This window comes from Dysidea avara, chromosome 6, assembly GCF_963678975.1.
Source record: "Dysidea avara chromosome 6, odDysAvar1.4, whole genome shotgun sequence".
Classification (NCBI taxonomy): Eukaryota; Metazoa; Porifera; class Demospongiae; order Dictyoceratida; family Dysideidae; genus Dysidea; species Dysidea avara.
In genome coordinates, this window is record NC_089277.1 from 9,828,461 (window position 1) to 9,834,743 (window position 6,283).

General features: G+C 36.7%; 1 long non-coding RNA gene across 1 annotated transcript; it reads right to left on the reverse strand.

Moving 5' to 3' along the window:
• Positions 1 to 1,323: 1,323 nt before the first annotated feature.
• Positions 1,324 to 2,130, reverse strand: LOC136258009 (uncharacterized). The gene is made up of 4 exons (XR_010702506.1): positions 2,002 to 2,130; positions 1,785 to 1,930; positions 1,696 to 1,736; positions 1,324 to 1,437 (listed from the first exon to the last, which is right to left on the reverse strand). It is a non-coding gene; the product is annotated as an uncharacterized lncRNA (long non-coding RNA).
• Between the last annotated feature and the right edge of the window lie 4,153 nt (positions 2,131 to 6,283).

The following is a 6,283-nucleotide window of genomic DNA, read 5'->3' on the forward strand; positions in this document are numbered from 1 at the left end:
AAGACTAGAGATTCCTTAAGGCTTTACAAGATTTCAAAGATTTGCAAACTCCTCGCCAAGGTATGTGATTGACCTTTTGATATTTTAATTTCAATACAGTGAATGCAACTCCTCTACTAAAAGATCTCCAAAACTACATCACCCCAGATTATGCTGTTCACTGGAGGGTGATAGGATCACAGCTGGGTGTATGCAATGGAACACTTGACATCATAGAACATGATAACTACCACAAAGCTGTTCGATGTTGTAATGCCATGTGGGAAGAGTGGCTTGCTGCGGACAGCACTGCCACTTGGAGCAAGCTGCTAAGTGTCATCCACTCACCTGCTGTGTTTAGTGGTGGAATTGCTGAGAAAGGTGATTATATTAAATCTTTGTTTCCCTTTGAACCTTGTTGTTTATCCTGTAGGAGTTGAGGCAATTTCCATATTGTCCAACCAGGTGGCAATGATTAATGCACAAGTAAGATTCAAGGTTGATAGGAATACATGACCACCAGATCAATTGCACCACTTCACACCACTTCTTCTGGTGCATCACGAAGGACAGCAGAGAATTGAGCAAACTATTGATTTAGCCAAGTTTAAAAGTGATTTCACTTTGCTAGACACTAAACAGTCGGTTTACGCACACCAGTCTAAGTTAGACAGCCATACTCTACTTACTAATAAAATGACCAAAGAAGTGTCAGACATTTTAATGCCATTAGAGAAGAACGATGTACCACAATTCATTATGATTGACGGTGCACCTGGTATTGGAAAATCTGTTTTGCTACGTGAAATAGCTTACCGTTGGGGGAAGCAGCATCTATTACAAACATTTAAGCTGTTACTATTAGTTTGTTTACGTGATCCCACTGTTCAACAAGCTACATCACTCTGTGACCTCCTTCTGTTGTTCTGTAAGGGAGACAGGAGGGCTAAAGAAATTGCTGCTGCAAGCAGTGATTACCTTTTTGAAAGTGGTGGAAAATGTTTGCTTTTTCTTTTTGATGGATACGATGAATTTCCAGAGCATCTCCGAGAAAGCAGTTTGATTGGTGATATAATAAATCGCAATATTTTGCCTCTCTGTGGACTAATAGTATCTTCTCGTCCACATGCCTCTGTGACTCTCCGAGAACAATCCACCATTAAAGTACACATCTTGGGTTTCTCTGAGGAAGAACGACATCAATATATCAAACAGTCATTAATAGGACAACCACATAGTATTGCAAAGCTATCTGTGTACTTACAAGATCATCTCACCATCAATAACCTCTGTTTAGTGCCATTCAACATAGCAATCCTGCTTTTTCTATATAAAATGGGTATTCCACTTCCAAGTGATTCTGTCAAGTTATACCATCACTTTATCTGTATCACCATTTGTCGACATATTGCCAAGTCTGGCTGTCCGCTCAAAAACGACATCAAACACCTGGCTGATCTGCCAGAACCATACAATAAAATAGTCAAGCAGCTTTCAAAGCTTGCATTACAAGCACTAAATAACAACCAACTAGTTTTTACCTATGATGAGATTCAGGTGGCATGCCCAGATATTTTAGCTATCCCAGAGGCAATAAATGGGTTTGGTCTACTGCAAACCATGCAACATATTGGATTGACAGGAAAAACAATAACTTTTAACTTCCTCCACTTAACCATTCAAGAATATCTAGCGGCTCATTACATCATAACTGACCTTCAACAAGACGAAGAATTTGACCTCCTTCATGAGCAATTCTGGAGTGATATTCATGCAAATAGGTTTCTGATTTACATCACACTTACAAAGGGACAACGATCATCATTTAAGAAATTGTTGTCTGGTGAAGACAGTAAGGTTGTCATTTCTAGCAAATTCCTTTATGATCAGCTGAAATGTTTTCGTCTCTATCGTTGCTTCCATGAGGTTAGGGATGATGTGATGTGCAAATCTATTGAAGAGGCAGCAGTTTTTGATAAAAAAGAAATTAATATTCATGACACTACCTTATCAGCTACTGACCTTGAATGTGTGTCACTCTTCATCACCTCTTCTTCCCACAAGTGTTGGGTGTGGCTCAACTTAGAGTTCTGTTATATTCAAGATTGTGGCCTCCACATTATTCACAAATATCTTAGTGGCAGTAATGTAAATATTACAGGGTTGTGGTTAACTAATAATGGCCTCACCAGATCATCATCCTCCTTTATCAGAGACATTGTTCTCAGCTGCAAAATAAAAACGCTGGGAATTAATGGTAACCACAGAATTGGGGAGAGTGATGAGCTCTACACCACATTGACCCATCCCTCTTCTGAACTAATAGCACTCTGCATGAGGGACATATCATTATCCACTAATTCAGCAAAAACACTATTTGCTGCTGTTAAGAATAGTAACAAGTTAAAAGTGCTTTGGGTTATGAGCAATGGTATTACTGATGATGTGGCTGATGACATTGCCTCAGCCTTAATCACCAACAAATCACTACAGCAACTAGGGTTGAATAGCAACCCCATTAGCAATGAAGCACTGCTAACCATATTGCAAGCCCTGAGGGGTAATGACACCTTACAAGACTTATATGTTCCTAGTTATCCTTCAACAATTGAGGACAAAATCAGATCTATAGAGCAAGAAATCAACACAAAGCGAAAAAATCAAGGAATACAAGAGAAACTGACAGTTTACTGATGGCATGTTGCATAGTTAAGTTTAGTCTATATGTTTAGATACTTTACGTTTTACTGTCATTTTAATTTTATTCAGTAACAGTTGATGGATATAATAATCATTAACCTTATCTCCAACCATAGTTATATACCTCAGAAGGCTGTTATATGTACATATGGATCATTGCATGGCCAGAAGCACTAGCGTTAACTCATCATGCAATCATGCATGGTTATTAGTTAATGGATTTACAGACATTTTGAAATTATGACTAGGCTGGGTATATGTGGGCACAAACTATATACACAACAGATCATATCTTAGTACTGTAATATTTTGTATTCTGTAATTGCATAAAAGCCAATATAAAAATGACAGAAAATTGCATGGTCATACTGCAATGGTGCAGCATAAATGTACCAGTAGGCAAATTTTGTGTGCCCACATGTCATGCCCTCTGCTATTGTAGGCCAGGTCATTCTCAGGCATCACATATCATACAGCATGGTAGTGTATAGCTGTATATGTATATACGATACGTTATCAGGGGCAGATCCAGGGTGCAAGGAGGGTTGCACCGGTACCATTACCTGTAGAGTAGTAAGTAGGTAGCTACAATAATAAAGCAGAGGTCTGGGAGGCACAGCCCACCAAAAAGCTAAATGTACTTGTGTATATGTTTCATGGCTGAAATTTTTGATTGTTGAGTAATTTTAAGCACAAATATCTAATCATAGTAATAAAAATCATGCTTTCTTAGTGGCCAGCATTGATCAAGAGCTGTAGAGACCAAGCAGTGACAGTCATGATTTCATGATCAGTTATAAACCTAAAGTAAATTGTAATAATAGAACGACAAAGGATTAGCAGGATATAGCTAACTGTGTCCATAGGTTGGTGCTTCAGACGCAAGTTTTCATACTTGGCAATAACTGTGGACAATATTAGTAGTGCTACATGCACATGTGTATATATATATTAATAATTGTAAAACTCACAAAAATTTGAGTATAAATACAATATCTTACAATTAGTAATTACTGTTCATAAAATATAGTCAGAAAATGTGTTCAAATTCAGTTAGTGTACAATCATTGGTAATTGGCAATTTGTTCCACAAAGTTATTGATCTAGCTAAAGGAAAGAAGCTAAATTGGTAAGAATCAACAGTGAAGTTGGGTAGATTAAGCTTAATTTTATTTATGTTCATTTCCTTGTGTACCTGATCTGTTGTTATTGGAGATGTAGCTGGGTAAGGAGAGTTCCACTAGTTTATGTACAATCTTGAATAACATCAATAACCTCATTTTAGTATGCATGTACGAAATAGATTTTAGACCCAAAGAATTGAGCATACATGAGATACTACTTGTCCTTCTGCAGTCTTTAAAAATATAATGAGCTGCTCGTTTTTGAATTCTTTCAAGTTTGTTAATACAGTGTTGAGTATGGGGAGACCATACTGTTGCTGCATAGTTCAAAATTGGTTCAACAAGCATGTGCACATACAGACATCCTTGAAGTGTGTGTACCAGTGTAATATACAATCACCCCAATAGAACACCTTCAAGGTACTGTACAAGAAAGCACACACACAAAGTCATGGCTTGATGATTGACTCTGGTGCCAGACTAGAAACATAAGGGAGACATGGTGATGGCCATACTATAACAACTGTTGCATTTGACAAGGTCAAGGCCATTATCTTCAGGGTGATTTTGTTTGTACATGAGATGACTGCTCCATTAGAGTATCTCAATCTTTTGGGTGTCCCTTCTGGATCCACCACTGTTCATGGCACCCAAAAAGTGCCTTCAGTATATGACCCAATTAAATGCACTTCCAATAGCCAATTGCAATAGGTTGGTATGAAATTTTAATTAATTAGTGGACTTTTGTACTGTGTGCCTGACTGATGCCTTCAGACAAGTGTAACTGGTAGTAGGGGGTCTGGAGTGTGCAGTTCCATAGATTCTAAATCTGTAGCCTTGGTAACTTTAGGAAATGCATAAAGCTTAGTGCAATTGATATCATAATTGCAAATGCATTTCAACCCATGAACAAGCATCAAATTGTAGCTAATATTCACTATACAGTATCTATAGTGCAATTTTCAATGGTATTTCACTATTTTTATGGTTCAGTATGTACATAAAATGCATATTATTATAATTCCAATGTTATTGTAGCAAGATGTTCGACACAATGACCAGTGAGATGGCAGCACAGAGGTCAATTTGATTTCAGTTCAAATTTGCTATAATTATGGTTGAGAAAATTTTAATTGCATGTCGCGTGGTTTCAACATAAATCCTTTTTTAGATCTGGCTTAGCTTCATTTAATGTTTTGGCATTTAATCAATGCAAAACTTCACTATATTTTAGTTGCATCCATGTGATTGCATATAGCTAGTAACTGTTCACTTTTACTTCAATTCTGCATAAAACAATGGAGACACTCTAGAGCAGTCAAGTAGAAATACTCTAATAGAGGAAACAATGTTACAACTTAGTCGCAACTTTTTCCCTACAGTTGGTTTGTTTCACAGTTTAAAGCATTTGTGACTGATCCTGTGAAAACAGGACACGTACATGGGCACATAAATTTTGCCTACTTTCATAACTCAATTTTTTAATGGCATTATGCTATGGACTTACAATTTGCAACCCCCTTTATTAAATTGGCTAATGCAAATATTTCATTCCAATCTGAAATATTACTGGTTTTGTGGCAGGGTGTAGTTTGACCACATGCCCTATTTTCACAGGCCCAGTCACATCTATTAACTGAAAGTAGACTAAAATTTAATTTCAAAGTTTCTAAAACTTTGAATTTTTTTCAGCTATCCTTAGACCCCTTGCTATATCTATAGTGCATTATATGTTCAGAAACCCCCTTTTAAAAACCCTGTATAGATCCATCACTGATACTAGTACTGTTGATCAAGTGTTTTGGTGTTTGGTTATATACTTCCATTTAGCCTTACTCCTAAAAATTAATATTGACAAACTCTTATTAATTCAAATACAACTTGGCTCTTCCTCTTTCCATGTATATTTAGCATGCAATTGCACCTGACTACTTACTTTAAAATGATTCTTATATTAATAAGCTAGCATATGTTTAAACTTAGAGAGGGTGCAAAAGCACCCAAACACACACTCCTACCTTTGAAAAGGTTCAATTTTTTTGTTTGTTTTAAAGTGGTACTTAAATTGCACATGGTTAAGCTAAAACTAGGTAGCTGTTTCTCTGTATATACATGGTGGCATTTATACTTGTGTGCATGGTTTCAGCTGTATCAATAATTTGTGAAAGACTAGCTTTATGCAGGGAAGGGTGGGGAATAAATAAATTTCTTAAGTTGTATTGCATTGTAGATGAGTTGGTTCTTAAATGGGTTGATGGAAGTAATTTCTTTGATATAGTTTGGCAGGCTGTTCCAGATGTCACAGGCATTTGGTTCCAAAAAAGTATTTGCATAGGTATCAGTTCTTATGAATGAAACTGTTCATACCTTATCTAGTTGTTGTGGTGGGTACGTATACTATTGCTGTAGTTTTGGATGAGGTTATCATTAAGTGAGACATATTTTAAATTGTGAATGCAGAGGACTAAATACGATGTGAC